Source organism: Schistocerca americana, chromosome 7, assembly GCF_021461395.2.
Source record: "Schistocerca americana isolate TAMUIC-IGC-003095 chromosome 7, iqSchAmer2.1, whole genome shotgun sequence".
Classification (NCBI taxonomy): Eukaryota; Metazoa; Arthropoda; class Insecta; order Orthoptera; family Acrididae; genus Schistocerca; species Schistocerca americana.
The window spans coordinates 422841119-422866141 of record NC_060125.1 but is presented as its reverse complement, the minus strand read 5'-3'; positions in this window follow the sequence as shown (position 1 = coordinate 422866141).

Genomic DNA, 25023 nt, shown 5'->3' with positions numbered 1-25023 from the left:
ATTGCATATTGTCTCTGTTCAGGTGTGTGACAGCGAAGTCATCTCTAGACTCTAGAGTCGGCGGGTGATGTTTGAAGTGGTCACTGTAGCAAGCAGATTTCTTTTAATACCAGTATTGCTGGCCCCTACTGCGATCCCAAGAGAGGTACATTATTCCTACACGTCGGTCAGGGGCCTGAAGATGGCGTAATAAAGCGCCGAAACTGGTTGCCCAATAAAATAAGGTAGAATATTGACGGCTGAAAGGTTTTTAATTTGACATCCTTTTGTTATGCCATTCGTAAACAGCATTCCATGATGTGTTTTTCATTCCGACTACGCTCGCCCATATATCGCGGATGCAACGCAACACGCTCTACATATTGTCGACACTGTTGGCTTGGCCTGCACGATCACTAGATCTGTCTCAAATCGGGCACATATCGAACATCATCGGACGGCAGTTCCAGAGTCATCGACAACCGGTATTATCCGTCCCAGTATTGACCGACAAGGTGCTACAGGCAAGGAACCCTATCCCCCCCCCTCCCAAAAAAAAGGTATGGCTCTGAGCACTATGGGACTTAACATCTGAGGACATCAGTCCCCTAGAACTTAGAACTACTTAAATCTAACTAACCTAACGACATCACACACATCCATGCCGCTCGGGCACCGCGGCAGGCGAACCCTATCCCAAAAACTGGCATCCAGCACCTGTAAAACACAATGCATGCACGCTTGCATGCTTGCATTCAATATTCTGGCGGTTACACTGGTTGTTAATGTACAAGTATTTGGCATTTGCAATGGCTTATCTCACGCTTACATTAATCTGTGAACTTGCAATGTTAAACTCCCGAAATTTCATTACTCTACACTACTTTTCGGGGTTGCGATTTTTTTCTATCAGTGTATTTCTTTAAAGAAATAGAGTACATTTTTAAGAAGCCTGGTCACTGCATGTATCTAGTAGTACGTCTCGTCCCCTCCAAACAATTTCATATCGTTTCTCTTTCAGGAGGGGGACGGGAGTGTGGTTGTAATGATTTTTTCTTTGCTAGCTAGCTTGTAAACCTGATTAACTAAAGCGAATAATGATCCCTGTTTAATGATTCCAGTATTCACTCCTTACGTACACTAATACAGTCGTATGAGACCAAATTTCCGATGTACAATCACATTAAATGCCCCTGGTTCATAGAGAACTGTGAAATCCTCAGAACAGAGAGACGCGAGAGGTTCAGGCGTGTTCTCCTCCCAACGGCGATCATGTCAACAGTGCGCTGACACCAACACACCAGAAGACCACATGCTCAGCAGATGGCGCCGCGCTGGTCGAGAGCGGTCATCGACATCTCTTCTCCACCACCAGAACTTTCCACAGGCGCTCACAACAGTAGCACACGAGCAGCCGACCAGCCCTGCCGTTTCCGATATGTTCGTTTCATGGCACCGGGCGGTAGCACACTGCCCTTTTTCAAAGTCGCTTGTGGTATTTCCCTTTTATCGTTATGTCATTTCCCTACTTTCGGCCGCTACAATGATACCCCATTCGTCTCTACTGCACTTTTGCCTTTGCTTACCGCATCATGGTCCACAGCGCCACGAGGCGGCATTCAATCCCTTGGTGTCAGGCAGGCCGCTGTGGCCGAGCGGTTCTAGGCGCTTCAGTCCGGAACAGCGATACTGCTACAGTCGCAGGTTCGAATCCTGCCTCGGGCATGGATGTGTGTGATGTTCTTAGGTTAGTTAGGTCTAAGTAGTTCTAAGTTCTAGGGAACTGATGACCTCAGATGTTAAGTCCCATAGTGCTCAGAGCCATTTGAACCTTGGTGTCAGCAGTTCGCGGTCTTGTGCTTAGCGTTCCTGACTGTCGATCAAGGGGGTCCGGGTTCAATTCCTGCTCATCTCGGGGCTTTTCTCTGCCTGGAACAGGTTTTGTGTGTCGAGACGATTGATGACATCATCATCAACACTCAAGTCACCGAAGTGGCGTCAAATAAAGTAAAACTGGCTAAGTGCGACTTGGACTCGCGCACTGAGGGTACCATACAAACTTCATTACACACATCTAATTCCTCAAACTAACCCGGACATACAAAAAGAAGTGAGCACGGCACTTCCATACAAAAAGAAGCGTACACGGCTCTTCAGTTTGTATATGTAGACAGACAAGATTCAGTAAAACATGTTTATTTACTTGCTAAAACATGACAACAGCTTACATTTTATGTTTCCATGCAGTAATGTTCGTCTATTATGCTTTCAACGGAGCATGAATGCAATGATTGTTCAAATGGCAAAAGATATTTTTTATGTGATATAATTACAAATTAACAAGTTTCGGATTTTTTCCTTTACTTGTAATGTGAAACCATGCTTCTTGCCAAATATCATGACTCTAGGTCAGCGGTAAGCACCTATAAGTTTTGATGGGTGAGTTTTCGAGTATCAAAATATGTAACATAAATGGCCGCATCCGTTGATTGAATTGACGTAGAAACTTAAAATTTTTGCACCACCATGGGGCCACAGACCTTAGTATGTGAGATAAATTTGAAGTTGATAAGTCCTCTCACTCCTAAGAAAAAGTGTTCTCAATAATCGGACAGAGACACAGACAGAGAGACTGACAACAAAGGGATTCTGTAAGGGTTCCGTTTTTAGAGACTGTGGCATGGAACCCTAAAAGACTTGCACCAAGCGGTCGAATTTCTCACAAGGGAATTCCTGGCCAAAAATGTCGTACGCACATTTCGTTCCAATCTTACGATGGGCAGTGGTCATAATGCTTTTAGCTTATCAATGTAGGTAAACGTGGAATAACTTGTGTCTAAAGTCGAGAATAGGGGCAGAGCCAGCCAGTTTGCAACTGCACTACGGTGCAGAGGTTGACAATACAGCAGTCTTCGAAATGTACAAGAGGAAAATTTTAGGTCACTGATGAGAGGCGAGAGAAGAAAGATTGTACAAATGTTTGGAACTCCAAAATTGATACCATGTGGTGGTCCTCGCCATCAACGAATGTCAATTATAATAGGAATGAGCTACTATGCATACAATTAAAGTGTCGTTATATTCATTACATGTTAATCTCCGTAAATGAATGTTCAACGCAGCTGACTGCCTTGCAGAAGAAAAAAATGGTTAAAATGGCTCTGAGCACTATGGGACTTAACTTCTGAGGTCATCAGTCCCCTAGAACTTAGAACTACTGAAACCTAACTAACCTAAGGACATCACACACTTCCATGCCCGAGGCAGGATTCGAACCTGCGACCGTAGTAGTCGCGCGGTTCCGGATTGTAGCTCCTAGAACCACTCGGCCACACCGGCCGGCTGATAAGGTAAGGAATGAGGAGGTTCTCCTGAGGATCGGCGAGGGAAAGATTACGTGGAACACACGGACAAAAAGGAGGGACACATGACATACATCAGTTAAGACTGCAATGAATAAACCTCCGTGGTACTAGAGGGAACTCTAGAGGATAAAAACTGTAGAGAAAGACAGAGATTGGAAACCACCAATAAAATAATTGAGGACTTACGATTGAAGTGCTACTCTGAGATGAAAAGGTTGGCACAGGAGAGGAATTTGTGGTGGGCCCCAGCGTCATTCCAACCCTTCAGCAGCGTGGGTGTGCGGGTAGGGTCATTTTTATGCAAGATGGCGCTTCTCCACACGTTGCGCAGTGAAGCAGCTGAGTTATCTGCAAGATGTTGTGTGCAGAGTTCCAGTTTCGAAGGTAGGTGAACTGAAGGCACGCATTACTCAACTCAGTCTGAACGTGGCCCCCAAGACAAATTGGTTCAAATGGCTCTGAGCACTATGGGACTTAACATCTGAGGTCATCAGTCCCCTAGAACTTAGAACTACTGAAACCTAACTAACCTAAGGACGTCACACACATCCTTGCCCGAGGCAGGATTCCAACCTGTGACCGTAGCGGTCGCGCGGTTCCAGACTGTAGCGCCTAGAACCGCTCGGCCACACCGGCCGGCGCCTTGCAGAAGACATGCTACTGCCTGGGGGTTTTCCTTAGTAGGAGCACTACATTAAAGACACATAATGAGTATCATCAGAACAGTTGGCCTGTAAGTGTAAAAGTGTTATGATGACCTCTCCATTGACAAAAGATTGTGGCCTAATACCGCATTCGGATCTCCGGGAGGGGATGTGACCATGAGAAAAAGACTGAATAACAAACGAAAGGATAACGTTGGTGCATGGAATGTCAGGAGCCCGAACGTGATAGGGAAGCTACAAAATCTGAAATGTTGGGGCTCAATCTAGATATAGTGGGTGTCAGTGAAGTGAAATGGAGAGAAGACAAGCATTTCTGATGGAACGTGCACCAAAAATGGTATAAGAGCAGGATTCGTTATGAATGGGATGGTAGGATAGAGAGCGAGTTACTGTGAACAGTTCAGTGATAGGGTTGATCTCGTCAGAATCTATACCAAACCAACACTGACAATGATAGTTCCGGCAAGCAGATTCAGCGATGGAGGAAGTGTATGTGGATACTGAACGAGTAATTCAGTGCGGAAAGGGACATGAAACTCTATTAGTCATGGGGGATTGGAGAATATGGGCTTGGTAATAGGAATGAGAGAGGAAAAAGACTAAGTTCTGCAATAAATTTCAGCTAGTAACGCTAGAATCACAAGAGGAGGAGGTATACTTGGAAAAAGCCGGGAGGTATGGGAAGCTTTCAGTTAGATTACTTCACAGTCAGGCAGAGATTCTGAAATCAGATACTGGATTTGGGGGCATACACATGAGCAGATACAGACTCAAATCACAATTCGGTAGTGATGAAGAGTAGGCTTAAGTTTAAGAGAATAATAAGGAAAAATAAATGCGCAAGGAAGTGGAATACGGAACTATTAAGAAATGAAGAAATATGTTTCAAGTTCTCTGAGACAATAGGTATTCGCTAGGTAATAGCTCAATAGGCAGTTTAATGGTAGAGAAATGGACATCTCTAAAATGGGCAATCACAGTGGCTGGCAGGAAAAACGTAGGTATAAACAAGGTAAATGCGAAAAAACCATGGGTAACGGAAGAAATACTTCAATTGATCGATTAAAGAAGGAAGTACAAAACTGTTCACTGCAATACAGCAATACGGCAGTACAAGTCACTTAGGAATGGAGTAAATGGGAAGTGCAGAGAAAGTAAAACGAGATGGCTGCTTGAAAAACGTGAAAAAAATAGAAAAACAAATAACTGTCGGAATGACTGACTCATCGTATAGGAACGTCAAAACAGCCTTCGCTCAAACTAAAAGGAAGGGCGATACCAGTAAAATATCAATGGCAATACCACTGTTAAATGCAGAGGAGAGAGCGGATGGGCGGAAAAAAATACATTGAAGGCCTCTGTGTGGATGAGGACTTGTCTGATGTCTATAGAATAAGAAACAGGAATCGATACAGAAGAGATAGGGGCCACAGTATTAGAATCAGATTTTAAAACAGCCTTGGAAGGCTTAAGATCAAATAAGGAGAAGAGATAGATAAAATTCCATCAAAATATCTAAAATCATTGGGCGAAGTTGGAACAAAACGACTATTCACGTTGGTCTGTAGCATGTATGAGTCTGGCGATATACGACCATGAGACTTTTCGGAAAAAGATCATCCACACAATTCCGTAGATTGCAAGAACCGAAAAGTGCGATAATCATGGCAAAATCAGCTCAACAGTTCAGATGGTTCAGATGGCTCTAAGCACTATGGGACTTAACGTCTGAGGTCATCAGTCCCCTAGACTTAGAACTACTTAAACCTAACTAACCTAAGGACATTACACACATCCATGCGCCGGCCGAAGTGGCCGAGCGGTTAAAGGCGCTACAGTCTGGAACCGCACGACCACTACGGTCGCAGGTTCGAATCCTGCCTCGGGCATGGATGTTTGTGATGTCCTTAGGTTAGTTAGGTTTAAGTAGTTCTAAGTTCTAGGGGACTTATGACCACAGCAGTTGAGTCCCATAGTGCTCAGAGCCATTTTTGAACACATCCATGCCCGAGGCAGGATTCGAACCTGCGACCGTAGCAGCAACGTGGTTCCGGACTGAAGCGCCTAGAACCGCTCGGTCACAACGGCCGGCCTCAACAGCTCATGAATGCAAGTTGCTGACAAGAATAATACACAGAAGCATGGAAAAGAAATTAGAGCGTGTGTTATATGCAAATCAGGTTGGTTTTAGAAAAGGTAAGGCCATGACAGAGGCAATTCTGACTTTGCTGTTGATAATGGAAGCAAGACTAAAGAAAAATAAGACACTTTCATTGGATTTGTCGACCTAGAAGAATCGTTCGACAATGTCAGATATGTGCAAGATGTTCGAAATTCTGAGGGAAATAGGGAGGGACTGGTAATATACAATATGTACAAGAGCCATTTGGGAAAAATAAGAGTGGAAGCCCAAGAACGAAGCGCTCGGTTTGAAAAGGAGTGTAATACATTGATGTTGTCTTTCGCCCCTACTGTTCAATCTATACATCGAAGCAGCAAAGACAGGTTCAAGGATGGAATTAAAATTCAGGGTGGAAGAATGTTGTTGCTAACCTCAGTGAAAGGGAAGATGAATTACAGTTGGTTAAGGTGGTACAATTTCGATATAGGTACAATTCCGATCAACGTAAGGTTCCGCGCCATTTGTCAGTCACATAGTGTTGGTAGCAGGTGCCTTCGTGTGACGTTGTAGTGTAGCAAGTTTCTACAGCACCTCCTGTCTTTTCCAAGAATACACCACTTTGTGCTACGGAGATATAATTTTTTTCCTGTTAAGAGGTAAGTGAAGCTACTTAGTCCAACGCGCTCTTATAAATTTTCTAGTTTCCACGCGCTTGCAAATTCTGTATTAGTGAGGTTAGAAACTTGTTTTCCGTTCGGGCGTGATCTGCTTCAGCTACAGAGAAAGCATCTGTGACATGTGCTGCCATCTCTTGGCACAATTCACTGCTATTTCACTCAGGCCAATAGTTCATTTTCTATCAGAAAAATGGTACAATTTCGATACCCTAGTACAATTTCGATCAATGCAGTTTTTTAGTTTAGTCCGTCACGATTGGTTACCATAGACATATTATACACAGTTATGCAAATAAATTATGTATAATTAAAAATTTTCCTACGCGATTTTTTTAAAGACACCTCTTATTTCAGAAAGATGCCACGAAAACGAGCAGAAAAGAAAATGTACAATAAAAGGAGTCCAGCTGCATTATATGAGGGAATAAAGAGTGTAATGAGTGGACATTTGAGCCTTCGAGCTGCTTCAGAATTATGTAACATTCCTTTCAGCACTTCACATGGTAAAGTGCAAATTAATATGAAAATGCAAACTGGATTAACTCTAGCTAGTCCTATAGAAAACAGAATTGGTCATTCAACGATACTCAGTTCTGAAATGGAAGATGCTTTGGTCCAGAGAGCTTTATTTCTACAACAGTGAGGATTGGGTCTGTCGCCCCTCCAATTAAGAAAAGCTACATTTCGATTAGCTGAGAAAAATAGTTTGAAACATCCATGGAACTTAGAAAGCAAGGTTGCTGGAATCGATTGGTTTAGCATTTGTTAAGAGACACACTCGCTTTAGCCTGAGGAAACCCGAGGGTCTTCCGCGAACCAGTGCTGGAGGCTTAAATGAAGCAGAAGTAAGTAAATATTTTCAGAATGTAGAAGAAAAATGGTTCAAATGGCTCGGAGCACTATAGGACTTAACTTCTGAGGTCATCAGTCCCCTAGAACTTAGAACTACTTAAACCTAACTAACCTAAGGACATTACACACATCCATGCGCGAGGCAGGATTCGAAACTGCGACCGTAGCGGTCGCGCGGTTCCAGACTGCAGCGCCTAGAACCGCTAGGCCACCTCGGCCGGCAATGTAGAAGAAATCGTAAAAGAAATCGTAAATAAATAATATGGATGAATCCGGCATTCCTCTTAAAAGCAGACTCACAAAAATAGTACGAGCGGTTCTAGGCGCTTCAGTCTGGAACCGCGTGACCGCTTCGGTCGCAGGTTCGAATCCTGCCTCGGGCATGGATGTGTGTGATGTCCTTAGGTTAGTTAGGTTTAATTAGTTCTAAGTTCTGGGGGATTTTATTACGTGAAACATGTGACATAAGTGTATATAATATTTAAGTTCCTTTACATGACTAGTGTGATCATGCTCATTAAACATGTCTCTCAATAAATAATTTTGTAGTTAGCAAATTTTGTGACTGGAAACGATACTTGAAAGCCTTTTAATATTGTTGAAACAGTCACGGTCGATAATATGCAATAGGGCTTCAAATTTCATTGTAATTCTGTCAGAGACAGCAAAGGACTTGGAAGACCAGTTGAGCAGAATGGACAGTATCGTGAAAGAAGAATATAAGATGAAAATCAACAAAAGCAAAACAAGGATAATGGAATGTAATGAAATTAAATCAGGTGGTGCTGACGGAATTGTATTAGGAAGTAGACAAAGTAGTAGATAAATGTTGCTGTTTGGGAAGCAAAATAACTGATGATGGTCGATGTAGAGAGGATATAAAATGTAATCAGGCAATGGCAAAAAAAGCGTTTCTGATGGAGATAAATTTGTTGACATTCAATATAGATTTAAGAGTCAGGTACTTGTTTTTGAAAGTCATGTATGGAAATGAAACATGGCCGATAAGCAGTGTAGACAAGAAGGGGGTAGAAGCTTTCCAGATGTGGTACTACAGAGGAATGCTGAAGATTAGGTGGGTAGATCACGTAACTAATGAGGAGGTACTAAGCAGCACTGGGGAAGAAAGAAATATGTGGCACAAGCGGACTAGAAGAAGGGCTCGGTTGATAGGACACATTCTGAGACATCAAGGGATCACCAATTTAGTACTGGAGGGAAGTTTAAACGGTAGAGGGAGGCCAAGAGATGAACACAGTAAGCAGATAAGGAAGGATGTAAATTGCATCAGTTATTCGGAGATGAAGAGAATTGCACAGGATAGAGTGGCATGGAGAGCTACACTACTGGCCATTAGAGTTGCTACACCATGAAGAAATGCAGATTATAAAAGGGTATTCATTGGACAATATATTATACTAGAACTGACATGTGATTACATTTTGACACAATTTGGGTGCATAAATCCTGAGAAATCTGTACCCAGAATAACCACCTCTGGCCGTAATAACGGCCTTGACACGCATGGGCATTGAGTCAAACAGAGCTTGGATGGAGTGTACAGGTACAGCTGCTCATGCAGCTTCAACACGATACCACAGTTCATCAAGAGTAGTGACTGGGGTATTGTGACAACCCAGTTGCTCGGCCACCATTGACCAGACGTTTTCAATTGGTGAGAGACTTGGAGAATGTGCTGGCCAGGGCAGCAGTCGAACATTTTCTGTATCCAGAAAGGCTCGTGCAGGACCTGCAACATGCGGTCGTGCATTAACCTGCTGAAATGTAGGGTTTCGCAGGGATCGAATGAAGGGTAGAGCCACGGGTCAAACACATCTGAAACGTAACGTCCACTGTTCAAAGTGCCGTCAATGCGAACAAAAGGTGACCGAGACGTGCAACTAATGGCACCCCATACCATCACGCCGGGTGATATGCCAGTATAGCGATGACGAACACACGCTTCCAATCTACGTTCACCGCGATGTCGCCAAACACGGATGCGACCATCATGATTGTGTAAACAGAACCTGGCTTCATCTGAAAAAAGGGCGTTTACCCATTCGTGCACCCAGGTTCGTCATTGAGTACACCATCGCAGGCGCTCCTGTCTGTGATGCAGCGTCAAAGGTAACCGCAGCCATGGTCTCCGAGCAGATAGTCCATGCTGCTGCAAACATCGTCGAACTGTTCGTGTAGATGGTTATTGTCTTGCAAACGTCCCCATTTGTTGACTCAGGGATCGAGACGTGGCTGCACGATCCGTTACAGCCATGCGGATAAGATGCCTTTCATCTCGACTTCTAGTGATACGAGGCCGTTGGGATCCAACACGGCGTTCCTTATTACCCTCCTGAACCCACAGATTCCATATTCTGATAACAGTCATTGGATCTCTACGAACGCGAGCAGCAAAGTCGGAAACGTGATGGTACGCATATCTCATCCTTGCACGAGGCATCACAACAACGTTTCACCAGGCTGTTTGTGTATGAGGAATCGCTTGGAAACTTTTCTCGTGTCAGCACGTTGTAGGTGTCGCCACCGGCGCCAGCCTTGTGTGAATGATCTGAAAAGCTAATCATTTGCATATCGCAGCATCTTCTTCCTGTCGGTTAAATTTCGCGTTTGTAGCATGTCATCATCGTGGTGTAGCAATTTTAATGGCCAGTAGTGTATATCACACGGGTCTTCGGACTGAAGATCACAATAAGCAAAGACTGGAACAAAGGCGCCATGAACATGTTGTTGAGCTCAGGGGGGAATATGTTGGGTAAAAAAAAATTTTTCCAACTCGTAACAGAATTTTTTTCTTTATAAAGCCAAGGACTAACCAACACCCTTCTAGTATTTCACTGTTTCGCAAGCGCATGTTGTAACGCAAGGCAATAAGCAAGTCGTGTTTGAAATAAAAATCGCTTGTTAGCTGCAATGAATGGAATCTGTAAACTAATCGAACTAGATTTTGTAGTCACCTACGTCACTGTCAGAACAACGAATCAGCGGTGGAAGCGCGACCTCAAGAGTACTGCGTACAAGTTCAACAGGAATAATATAAAAAAAAAGGGAGGTAAGAGAGCGAGCGACTAGTACGGTGGCGGTAGAGAAATAACCATTTCCCGCCCGTTCTCTCGAAATAGAATTTGCCGGTAACGGCATGCAGATTTCCCCTGAGGTCGCCGGCAGCAGCGGCGGCGGCGCGTGCTCGGAGCTGCCGGCAGATGTGGAGGAGTTCCGTGCCGCCGCCGCCTCCACGCCGCCGCCGCCTCCGCAGGCCAGGCCATCATTCGCAGGCCGCACGTCTCCTAATAATCAGCCTGCAGCGCTCTTCGCTGGCAGACAAAGCCGCGTACACTCCGTGCGGCTCCAGCCGCGGCGACGGAGAGCCGCTCGAACGGGACCTGCTGCCGAAGAAAGGGCCCGCTGAAGGCTCCGGTGTGGATAGAGCGGGGTGGGGCGGAGGAGTGGGGACATTACTGGCGTGGCGCGTAGGCGGAGAGGCGCCGAATGAGGCAGGCAGGCAGACCGGCTGGCTGCGCGCACGCGCTGGCGGACGGCACGGCCCGGGCTGAAAGGAAACAAAGAAACGCGCCGAGGACAAAGGGACCGGCGCTGTCCGCGCAGCAGGCAGATGGCGCGACCCCGGCGCCGCGCCGCGTTATAAAAGTGCAGCGCCTCGCCTCCCGATAGCTACAGCTTTACCAGCGCGTGGGCGTGCTCGGCCAGAGAGTGACGGCAGAAAAAAAAATTGTAGACCGCTGCATGCGCCGTGGGCCGCCCGTTGTTAGCGACGGGAATTTTGTGGAGATATAACGGGGTTTGGGATCGCCGGCAGTCTATTTGGTCACCGCGCGCTCGACACAGGTGGCTGGGTGCAGGATCGGGTGAGCGTGCACGGAATGAGTAATCACTTGAGCCCTGCCCACGTTTCAATAGGGAATCCGTACAGCTTCATGAGCGATCAAAGTGTCACGTACCTGAAACTTTTTTCTGGGAATCCACTTCCGCTGATGGCAACTTTTTTTAAAAGGAGACGAGTTAACACGAACCTGTCTAGTGTAGAATGTAGGACCGGCAGCATATAACAGGCACAAGTGTCAAATCTCTTGATTCTACATCTACATCCACACTCCGCAAGCCACCTGACGGTGTGTGGGGGAGGGTACCCTGAGTACCTCTATCGGTTCTCCCTTCTATTCCAGTCTCTTACTGTTCGTGGAAAGAAACATTGTCGGTATGCCTCTGTGTAGGCTCTAATCTCTCTGATTTTATCCTCATGGTCTCCTCGCGAGATATACGCAGGAGGAAGCAATATACTGCTTGACTCCTCGGTGAAGGTATGTTCTCGAAACTTCAACAAAAGCCCGTACCGAGCTACTGAGCGTCTCTCCCGCAGAGTCTTCCACTGGAGTTTATCTATCATCTCCCTAACGCTTTCTCGATTACTAAATGATCCTGTAACGAAGAGCGCTGCTCTCCGTTGGATCTTCTCTATTTCTTCTATCAACCCTATCTGGTACGGATCCCACACTGGTGAGCAGTATTCAAGCAGTGGGCGAAAAAGTGTACTGTAACCTACTTCCTTTGTTTTCGGAGTGCATTTCCTTAGGATTCTTCCAGTGAATCTCAGTCTGGTATCTGCTCTACCGACGATCAACTTTATATGATCATTCCATTTTAAATCACTCCTAATGCCTACTCCCAGATAGTTAACGGAATTAACTGCTTCCAATTGCTGACCTGCTATATTGTAGCAAAATGATAAGGGATCTTTCTTTCTATGTATTCGCAGCACATTACACTAGTCTACATTGAGATTCAATTGCCATTCCCTGCACCACGCGTCAATTCGCTGCAGATCCTACTGCATTTCAGTACAATTTTCCATTGTTACAACCTCTCGATAAACTACAGCATCATCCGCAAAAAGCCTCAGTGAACCTTCGATGTTATCCACAAGGTCATTTATGTATATTGTGAATAGCAACGGTCCTACGGCACTCCCCCGCGGCACACCTGAAATCACTCTTACTTCGGAATACTTCTCTCCATTGAGAATGACATGATGCGTTCTGTTATTTAGGAATTCCTCAATCCAATCACACAATTGGTCTGATAGTCCATATGCTCTTACTTTGTTCATTAAACGACTGTGGGGAACTGTATCGAACGCCTTGCGGAAGTCAAGAAACACGGCATCTAACTGGGCACCCGTGTCTATGGCCCTCTGAGTCTCGTGGACGAATAGCACGAGCTGGGTTTCACACGACCGTCTTTTTCGATTCCTCGAACTGTACCTCGCGAGAATAGCACTGTAAGGTTAATCTTTTTTCCCTTGTGGTCTATACGAGTTGTCAGTGGAAGACTGCTTGACGTGGTACATAGAGTGGACAAAATATATAATTCGTTTCATGAAGTTCCGATAGGCGCTATACGTAGCCATCAAAATGGCGACTATAGCGGAGGTACGATTAGAACATCTCTTTATAGATTTTAAACAGGTCTGTGACAGAGTTGAACGATCAGCACTGTGGGAAACAATGCAGGCATTCATATTTCCTAAGAAGTTAACAAAATTAACTAAGATGATCCTGGAAAACAGCAGAAGCCAGGTTAAAGTTCAGGTACGCCTGTCGAGATCGTTTCCAAAGGGAGAGGTCTAAGACAAGGAGACCTATTATCTCCAGTACTATTCAACCTGGTATTAGAGAATGCAGCAAGATCAATAACCACAAACCCAGGAGGCGATATTTACAATAGGCTTCTTCATATTTTAGCCAACGCAGGTGATGTGGTAATCATTGCTAGAAGTACAGAGCCGCTGCCAAGAACCTTGGTTTAGAAATTAGTGAGACAAAATCTGAGTACATGGTATCTGAGAGAGTTACAAGAAACATAGATGATCTCCTGTTAGAAGGGTACAACTTCGAAAGAGTAGACATTTTTATACATATCCTGGCCCAGTAATAAGATCAGAGAACAAAGTGGAGGCACATGTAGCAAACCGAATTAAGGCTGCCAACAGATGATATCGAGCACTCAAAAGTAAGAGCATAAGTAGGAAATTAAAGCTGACCCTTTACAAAACAGTGATCAAACCATTCTTACGAGGGTCACTCCAATAGAAATGCACACTATTTTTTTTTAAATCCATCTTTTATTCTACATGTTTGAAAGTTTCACAGTGTGTAGATACGTCCTGTAGGGACAATATTTTCATTTCTCCACATAATTTCCATCCCTCTCAACTGCCTTAAGCCATCTTGGAACCAGCGCCTGTATACCCGCAAGGTAAAATTCTGGACCAACCATTTGGAGCCACTGTTTGCCAGCGTGCACAAGAGAGTCATCATCTTCAAATCTTGTTCCTTCCCCTATCCCAACGTAGCGTTACAGTTCGTTCACTGTGATGCGTCTGTCAGCAGTCACCAATTCGTTAACTCTCTGCACATTGTCTGGAGTGTGTGCAGTATGAGGCATGCCGCTGCGAGGACAATCCTCAGTATTGCCGTTCCCGCTCTCATCACGTAACCTGCTTGCCCACCGACTAACTGTACTGCAATCGACAGCAGCATCTCCATATACCTTTATCAACCTCTTGTGGATGTTTCCCACTGTCTCGTTTTCACAGCAAAGGAGTTCTATGACAGCACGTTGCTTCCTGCGAACGTCAAGTGTAGCAGCCATCTTGAAGACACGCTGTGACGGCGCTACTCACGGGAACAGGTTGAACTAAGTTTGAAAATAAGCGACAAGGATGTATCTACACACTGTAAAACTTTCACACATGCAGAATGAAAACTGTATTTTTACGAAAATAGTGTGCATTTCTTTAGGAGTGACCCTCGTATGTATGGCAGTAAAAATGATCGTATGGCATTTATTGGCCGGGATAACCTCTTCGGATTTCGTCCGCTGTATCGCAAGTCTTTATAGTTGACGCCGCGTCGGCGACTTCCGTGTCAATGATGACGAAAGACACACAACACCCAGTCCCCTACCGGGACTCGAACGCGGACCCCCATGCGTGGTAAGCGGTAACGCTACCGCTGCGCTACGGAGGCGGACATGTATGACACCGAGCGAGGTGGCGCAGTGGTTAGCACACTGGACTCGCATTCGGGAGGACGACGGTTCAATCCAGTCTCCGGCCATCCTGATTTAGGTTTTCCGTGATTTCCCTAAATCGTTTCAGGCAAATGCCGGGATGGTTCCTTTGAAAGGGCACGGCCGATTTCCTTCCCAATCCTTCCCTAACCCGAGCTTGCGCTCCGTCTCTAATGACCTCGTTGTCGACGGGACGTTAAACACTAACCTCCACCTCCATCCATGTATGACAGTGAGGCATGGGTACTGACGGAGGCTTTGTAGAAGGAAAGGAAAGTGCCGAGGAAAATTTTTGGTCCTATAAAAGAAGGAGAGGTTTGGAGAATTAGGACTAGTGAATAAATTAGGTCTCTGCTCAAAGAACCTTATTTGTAACCTCAGTCAAAATGGGAAGTCTAAGATGGTTAGGACATGTCCAGCGGATGACGGAAGAAAGGCTCCCGAAGAAGCTGATGATGGGACATCCTGGGGTAGAACAAGGAGAGGACCACCACGTGGGAGATGGCTGGAAGATGTGGAAGCCGACCTGAGAGCAGTGGCAGTGAGGAGGTGGCGAGGGGGTGGTGAAGACCGAGACGACTGGAAGTCTGTGACTGAGGAGGCCAAGGTCCTCAGAGGACCGTACTGCCGTGGAGTAAGTAAGTAAACGGAAGTGCGTTTCAAACAAAGAGCTGTCATTGAGTTTCTTATTGTGGAAAATCAGAATATCGTAGATAATCATAGGCGTTTGGAGAATGGGTATGGAGACCTGCCACTGAACAAAAAGGCGATGAATCGTTGAGCGAAGCTGCCGGCCGCGGTGTCTGAGCGGTTCTAGGCACTACAGTCTGGAACCGCGCGACCGCTACGGTCGCAGGTTCGAATCCTGCCACGGGCATGGATGTGTGTGATGTATTTAGGTTAGTTAGGTTTAAGTATTTCTAAGTTCTAGGGGACTGATGACCCCAGAAGTTAGTCCCATAATGCTCAGAGCCATTTGATCCCATTTGTTGAGCGAAGCGTCTGTTATCATCGCAGCAAGGTAGCGCAGACCTGTCCCATCTCCAACGTGCTGATCGGTCACACATAGTTGTGACTCCTGCAATGTTGGTTCGTGTGGACGCACTCATTCAATCTCTGTTGATCCATCGTGGATACGGGACAGTGGCTGGTCAAATATTTACCAAAGAAAATCCGCCAAACAACCGTATATTTTCAGAAGTTATTTTATTTAACTACCACCTTCGGCATCTCATTAACGCCATCTGTATAATGGTCTAGACGCAGAGTGCATAGGGGCCAGTATCTGGGGCCTGAAACTGATCGTCTGAATAAAATAACTCCTGAAACATATGGCTGTTTGGCAAGTTTTCATTGGTAAAAACTCTCTTTCGAGGTGATCGATGGATCGCAGCCGAACAGCTCACTGCACAACTGAATGTTTCTGTTAGTAGTTTGGAGGTTATTAATGCGACAAGCCGTTGGCTCCGACGTCGTCCAGGAGTGCGGTACCATGTGAGCGTATAGATCCTCCTACTAAGGTAGCGTAAGCCCGTCGCACTGAACGAAAAAAAAAATACGGTTTTGTAGCCAAAAGAATGAGGAATAATACTGTGCATTGGAAACGTGAATAAAATATACCCGCTTTCAGAAAAAAAAAGTTGCATTACGTATTGAACACCCCTCGTACAATGCCTAATCCTGTGTGGGAAAACCGTTAGAAGTCAAAACATCTTCCATTTGTATCGGAACGCATAAATACATGTCCTATACGATTTTGGAGGTGGATAGTGATCACGCACCCTTCTCTCCAAAGTATACCACGAAGGCTCAATAATACTGAGATCTGCTGACTATGGTGGCTAGGGAAGATGTGACATTTCATCCTCGGGGTCACGAAACCAGTCCTGAGTGATGTGAGCTGTGTGAACAGGGATACTGTCGTCGTCGAGCAAAGCCTCACAACTGGAGAACAATGGGATGGACCTGATCAGCCAAAATAGTCACATAACCCTTGGCAGTAAAGCCACCTTGCAAAGTTACCTTGGGCCTCATGGAATACCACGATACGGCTGTCCAAATCATCAATGAATCCTCGCCGTGTTTCACTCTTGGCAGCAATCAGTCTGCTTCGTAGCCTTCGGTCGGCCTACACCAGATGTACCACGTGTAGAAACATGAAACCGGAATTTGGTTGCAATAATTACACTCTGTTGTTTGAACCTGATAAACAAGTTCGAGTCTCGGTCCGGCACACAGTTTTAATCTGCCAGGAAGTTTCATATCAACGCACACTCCGCTGCAGAGTGAAAATCTCATTCTGGAAACATTGGGGGATGTTTCCAGAATGAGATTTTCACTCTGCAGCGGAGTGTGCGCTGATATGAAACTTCCTGGCAGATTAAAACTGTGTGCCGGACCGAGACTCGAACTTGCAAAGGCTGTGGCTAAGCCATGTCTCCACAATATCCTTTCTTTCAGCAGTGCTAGATCTGCAAGGGTCGCAGGAGAGCTTCTGTGAAGTTTGGGAGGTAGGAGACGAGGTATTGGCAGAAGTAAAGCTGTGAGGACGGGGCGTGAGTCGTGCTTGGGTAGGTCAGTTGGAAGAGCACTTGCCCGCAATAGGCAAAGGTCTCGAGTTCGAGTCTCGGTCCGGCACTCAGTTTTAATTTGCCAGGAAGTTTCATATCAGCGCACACTCCGCTGCAGAGTGAAAATCTCATTCTGATAAACAATATTTTATTCAAAATAATATCCATTGCTATTTATACATTTCTCCCACCTCTCCGGCAGGCAGTGAATGCCACGCCAAAAAATCAGTTCTGCTTTTGAAGTGAAAAAGTCGGCGACACATTTCCGTACATTTTCATACGAACTGAAGCGTTGTTCAGCTAGAGCGCGTTCCAGTAATGCAAACAGATGACAACCCGACGGAGCCAAGTCTGGAGAATAAACCGCATACCATAGTATTCCCAATTGGACGCTTCGATCGTTTCCCTGACACGTTTTGCTGTGTATGAAGGGCGTTATCACGAAGCAATATGACTTTCTGTTTTTCATGTAATGTTCGATTTAAAGCGATCATTTGCTGTTTCTAGCGATTAGTGTTAACGGTTTCACCAGTTTCAAAATGGTTGAAATGGCTCTGAGCACTATGGGACTTAACTTCTGAGGTCAACAGTCCCCTAGAACTTAGAACTAATTAAACCTAACTAACCTAAGCACATCACACACATCCATGCCCGAGGCAGGATTCGAACCTGCGACCGTAGAGGCCGCGCGGTTCTAGACTGTAGCGCCTAGAACCGCTCCTCCACTCAGGCCGGCGGTTTCTTTAGGTTTCAGTACCTCATAATAGATTACACCACCAAACACAGAGCACTGTCTTCTTTCCAAAGCGATTTGGTCTCGCAGTGGACGTCGGTGGTTGGCCTGGATACACCCATCATTTACGACGCTTAGGATTCTCAAAATATATCCACTTTACATCAGCTGTCACTATTCGATGGAGAAACGACTTTATTTTCTATCTGGTGAGCAGCATTTCACAGGTGGTCTTTCGATTTGCTTACTGTATTTCATTCAGTTCATGCAGAACCCATTTTCCCTCTTTCAACTGAAGGGAAACGGCTTTCTGCGTCATGTTCAATTGTTCTGCGAGTTACTGTTGAGTTTGAGTATCATCTTCATCTAGTAAGGCCTGTAATTCATTGTCTTCGTCAGGCGCGCAGTCCGGAACCGCGCGACTGCTACGGTCGCAGGTTCGAATCCTGCCTCGGGCATGGATGTGTGTGATGTCCTTAGGTTAGTTAGGTTTAAGTAGTTCTAAGTTCTAGGGGACTGATGACCTCAGAAGTTAAGTCCCATAGTGCTCAGAACCATTTGAACCATTTGAACCATTGTCTTCGAACTTTTCAGTAGTTTCCCGCGATCGTCGTTTCTCACGTCAAAAATCACAACTTTTGAATTTTTTGAGCCACTCGAAACACTGTGTTTTCCCAAGAGTATGTTCGCCAAAAGCTTCGACAAGCATTCAATGCGATTCTGCAGCAGTCTTCTTCAAATGATAACAGAAAACCAATGCTATCCGCAAATTGCAGTTCTTAGGCACAAAACTCGACGTCTTTACGGGTCTGAAACAGATACCGGTGTATGGACCTTGGGTTACTGTGTGTTGACATTTGTCGTCAGCCGTCGCAGGAAGCAGATGGCGCTGCAGACGCGATGTCACGGGCCCTACGCTGACAGCTACCACCATCTATTGGGAAATTCCAGTTCCATACTTCAGCACCTGGTACATCCGGCCAGAACTGGGAAACAGTGTGAAAATAGACTAATTCAACCAAATGACTCCTTTCCGTTGCTCCATAGTCCGGGGTTTACGGCTTCGGCACCATGACTGCCTCTTACGGGCATTTGCATAACCGATGAGTGGTTCTAGAAATCCACTCCCTTGCCAGTCTCTGCTTATAGAGTGTTTGTGCTGTCAGTGTTCGCGAGTGCGACTTTCAGTTCTGCAGCGACTTTTGCAGCTGTCGTCCTCTTAATGTGATCACGATCCTGTTCAATGCCCATCTGTCACGATATCTCAACACACTTTTTCATCAGCGTTGTAACAAAGCGGATGATGTTTTTCCGCTTTCCCTGTAAGCGGTATAAATTGTCAATGTGGTGTCTCTTGAAACATTGAACACTTCGGTTCGCATGGTTACGGAAGCACTCACTGTACGTGCACCAACAGTTTGCTCACGTTCGAATTCAGTTAGCGCCGACATAACGCACTCACAACTACACAGAACACTGTTCTGATTATGAAGATCTCTTGCGACTTATTCAACGGATTGGACATGTGCCGTTCGTGGTTAAATACAACAGCCCGGCTTGCAGCTGCATTTATGTTCAAACACGCACTTCTCGCGCTGTTTGTTCAGTCCCTATACGTAGGATGTGGCAGCAGATGGATTCTTATAATTAATATTTATTTACTGTTCTGTCGTAGTTGCTCTTACAGTTGAATTAATGGTGACTTGTTTCGAAAGTATGTGTTCATTTTCAAACTATTACCGGAGTCGTTCCCACGTGATTAAGGAACTACTCACGCAATTGTTTGAAAATGAAGAAATACTTTTCAAACTATTCACCATTAACTCGAATGTGAATACAGCTAGAACAGAAAATGAAGGAAACAGTAAGATTAAATAAAGCTGCCGGTCCTTCTGCGAACGCGATGTTGGAGTTTCACAATTCATTTCATGATACACTGCAACGAAAAAGGACCTCTCTGACACTAATTCTGCTACAAATGACTGTGTTCACCTTAAATTTTTAATAATGAGAGATAACCGTTCTAATTAAACCATAATTTCACAAGAAAATGTCTCTAAGCACTATAGGACTTGACATCTGAGGTCATCAGTTCCCTAGATTTAGAACTAATTAAACCTACCTAACCTAAGGACATCACACACATCCATGCCCGAGGCAGGATTCGAATCTGCGACCGTAGCAGCAGCACGGTTCCGGACTGAAGCGCCTAGAGCCGCTCGGTCAGACCGGTCGACATAATTTTACAAAAAATATTTCAAGGAAGAGGAAAGATGCCCCATAGGTAACTGAATGAGCATAAGATCCCTTGTACGCATTCTTGTAATACATAAAGGAAAGAAAGTATATCTGTTCCCATGATTTGCAGAATATTCCATCGAGGAGGACTGAAACTACTACTGTTATTCACCAAAAAGCTACGGAAGTTCCCACACTGTCTTAGGAACACTATAGTATGAAGCCTTCTAAGATGGAAACAAACTCTACAGCCGTACAATGCAGGGTTTCACCGCCGGTATTACCAGTTTTAGAGATACGTATGTGGTTTATGGGCCTTGTTCCAAATCTCAATTATCTGTGCAAAGTTTCTTCTTCCAATGCTGCAGGCATTACCAAAGGCTATAACAACTCACAAAGCAGTTACAATCTCAGACGAGCTCAGCAAGCCGAACTGTTTATACGTATCCAGGCAACATCGGTTCTCATCAGACCGCTTCCTAGTATGGTCGAGTCGGCCGACGTGTGTTATGGAGATTTACTATAGCTCCCAACATGTCTAATTTCAATACTTCTTCTTTTCTGTTAAAGTCGTTTTTGTGGTTCTGAATTCTTAGGGCCTCTCTGTACATCCTAATATAATAATGATTCAGTCTTGATAAAACCGTAATATCAGAGACGAATTTGATGGTTCCCCGGTCCCTGTGAATATTCTGTTACTGCCTATTTATCCGTGTTGCCCAGACGACAGTTGGTCTTGTGTACGCTAAGGCGGGCGCTGATGGGTCCTTTTGCAGTTCCTGTGTACACTTTACCGTATGTGCAAGGAATTTTTCTGTGGCTAGCGGCAGGCGTACGTACATTTACAGTGCCTCAACCTTCTTCACTTTTGCCTCGCAAACTGCCCATGGCTCCATTCCATGTGAGAATATTTGGATTACATAATATTTAATAATTCAGATAGTTGTAACGTTAAATTACGGCTGGTAAAAAGCAATCTCATCTCAAAAATGGGCAGCTCTGCCTTTTTCAGTTCTGTAATTGACCGTATCCCCCGCTAGTCTGAGTGAATAGACGTACGCCATCACTTGCCGAACAGTAGACTGTACGTTACACGCACTCATCGCCATCTTAACATGAACAGTCAAGAGCTCAGATCCAGCACATATTTCGCGAAGGGGAAATCACTATGTGCCTTTGCCAATGACTGGTGAACGGGCTGTCACCGTTAAAAAGTATTTGTTCTTCTTGGAATCGAATACTTTCATCGTGGTACCAATGATTTTCAACTTACGCTTTACTCGTATCAGCACTTTACAGTACATATCGCATTGAATGATCCTAGCAATGATTTATTACATTTCTCTTTTCTTGGGCACACAGTATTTGTTTACTTGATTCTGTCTTCTTCGTACTTTTTCTGTTCAGATGTACGTATCATGTATGGAACTTCACTTTAATAACGACAACATTTTAATTCAAATGTTTTTAAAGAAATTCATACAAGAAACTCATTTCTTTCATTATTCGAGAGATATCACATTACTGTATTTAAAATTCTTGGCCCTATAAAAAGTTGCCACCATGTTGTTTAGTGGTTAAAATTTTCGTGCGCCAGTCGTTAAGCAATTTCTTATTTTTCACAAAGAACCTGCTCTCATACAAAAAGAAATTATATTATATTTCAATTTACAGATCGCTGCATGAGAATAACTTACGTAGTAAAATGCCACTTTATAATGACGGGAGTCAACATTACACACTGGCCCGATTCGAATGAAATTTTGCTATGGGATCGTATTTAAAAATTCATTTTTAAAGTAACTTTCATATATTTGATTTAATTTCCATGTTTCCATCGCTTTTAAATTGTGCCCTCTTGATGCGCCGAATTATAGATACGATAACTTTACGTACGTTTTTATATTCTTTGCAGTCGGATTCTCTAGAGGTTAGACCACAAGCTGCGCTTCACACCGTTGTACGGAAGTGCATCCGAATCCTCCTCTCAGATTCTGTAGGTGTGACGTTAGTCTTCTTCCTACTGCTCTTTTCCTTACAACTTTTTCTTCTATTATCATTCTTAGAATAGTGGATCTTTCTCCTCTCATGATATGGTCAAAATACTCTAGTTTTCTGCATCTGTTAGTGTTTCTTAATAATTTCTTAGTTATTCGCCTTAGAACGCCTTCATTGGTAATTGTTTTTGTCCAGGACATTTTTAACACCTGTAGTTACAACCACATTTACAGTGCCTCAATCTTCTTCACTGTTGCCTCGCAAACTGCCCATGGCTCCATTCCATGTGAGAATATTTGGATTACATACTATTTAATAATTCGGACTCTTAGTTGTAACTTTAAATTACGGCTGGTAAAAAGCAATCTCATCTCAAAAATGGGCAGCTCTGCCTTTTTCAGTTCTGTAATTGACCCAATTTGTCACTGATACAGGTATCAAGATATTTCTACTTTGATACCTTTCAATGAGTATGGTGTTAATTGTGCTGGCATAAGCTGTCGCCAGCACACCAGCCAGCAAAGATATAGCACGAAGACCGATAGTAGGCGCTCGATCAAGGGCGCCTGTGACGAGAGAGGCCAAAGAGAGATTTGCAAGCAACAAGCTGCCTACGCCCTATCGACCGCAAGTGCTTAGATCGCCGCCGCTGGCTAGAGGGCCTCAGTCACTACCTCAGTCAGTGGCAGACTAACGGGCATTCCAGTTTGGCGTCTGTAAGCACATACACAGAACGGTATAGATTAGCACAGGCTACGACAATACATTGCGACTAGAATAGTGCTGACAGTGGGACTTGTACTTCACCTTTAGCGATACCAAAGTTTGTAATAGCAAGAATACAGATATTGTCTGCAAGAGGACTACTATTGAAGAGCTTGTATCGCAGTACATGGACTCTATTAAAGTTAAGTAAAACTTAAAGTACATGTAAATAAAGAACCGTGTTAATGCGCGTGTGCATTGTCGTGTGACTACCGCCTCCCGTCGGGTAGACCGTTCGCTGGGGGCAAGTCTTTCTATTTGACGCCACTTTGGCGACTTGCGCGTCGATGGGGATGAAATGATGATGCTTAGGACAACACAACACCTAGTCCCTGAGCGGAGAAAATCTCCAGCCGGGAATCGAACCCAGGCCCTTAGGATTGACATTCTGTCGCACTGACCACTTTTTTTTCCTTTTTTCACATCTCATTTTGTTCGATTTTGTTCGCTGCACCTGCGGACGTCGTAAGACATCCGTTTAAGTTCGTTGTTGATCGATTAACTCAGTTATTACAGAGGTAGCTAACCCTCGGACCGAACACGCTGAGCTACCGTGCCGGCTATCCACTCAGCTACCGGGGGCGGACACGTTTATATTTGTGTTGAAGAAAGAGGATACCGGCTACCCACAACATCCTCTCCCTCGTTTCCTACGGCACAAGACTCTACATTAACAGTAATAAAATGTTCAAATGTGTGTGAAATCTCATGGGACTTAACTGCTAAGGTCACCAGTCCCTAAGCTTACAATTTTTTTTTTCTTTTGGTCATCAGTCTACTGACTGGTTTGATGCGTCCCGTCACGAATTCCTTTCATGTGCTAACCTCTTCATCTCAGAGTAGCACTTGCAACCTACGTCCTCAATTATCTGTTTGACGTATTCCAATCTCTGTCTTCCTCTACAGTTTTTGCCCTCTACAGCTCCCTCTAGTACCATGGAAGTCATTCCCTCATGTCTTAGCAGATGTCCTATCATCCTGTCCCTTCTCCTTATCAGTGTTTTCCACATATTCCTTTCCTCTTCGATTCTGCGTAGAACCTCCTCATTTCTTACCTTATCAGTCCACCTAATTTTCAACATTCGTCTATAGCACCACATCTCAAATGCTTCGATTCTCTTCTGTTCCGGTTTTCCCACAGTCCATGTTTCACTACCATACAATGCTGTACTCCAGACGTACATCCTCAGAAATTTCTTCCTCAAATTAAGGCCGGTATTTGATATTAGTAGACTTCTCTTGGCCAGAAATGCCTTTTTTGCCATAGCGAGTCTGCTTTTGATGTCCTCCTTGCTCCGTCCGTCATTGGTTATTTTACTGCCTAGGTAGCAGAATTCCTTAACTTCATTGACTTCGTGACCATCAATCCTGATGTTAAGTTTCTCGCTGTTCTCGTTTCTACTACTTCTCATTACCTTCGTCTTTCTCCGATTTACTCTCAAACCATACTGTGTACTCATTAGACTGTTCATTCCGTTCAGCAGATCATTTAATTATTCTTCACTTTCACTCAGGATAGCAATGTCATCAGCGAATCGTATCACTGATATCCTTTCACCTTATATTTTAATTCCACTCCTGAACCTTTCTTTTATTTCCATCATTGCTTCCTCGATGTACAGATTGAAGAGTATGGGCGAAAGGCTACAGCCTTATCTTACACCCTTCTTAATAAGAGCACTTCGTTCTTGATCGTCCACTTTTATTATTCGCTCTTGGTTGTTGTACATATTGTATATGACCCGTCTCTCCCTATAGCTTACCCCAACTTTTTTCAGAATCTCGAACAGCTTGCACCATTTTATATTGTCGAACGCTTTTTCCAGGTCGACAAATCCTATGAAAGTGTCTTGATTTTTCTTTAGCCTTGCTTCCATTATTAGCCGTAACGTCAGAATTGCCTCTCTCGTTCCTTTACTTTTCCTAAAGCCAAACTGATCGTCACCTAGCGC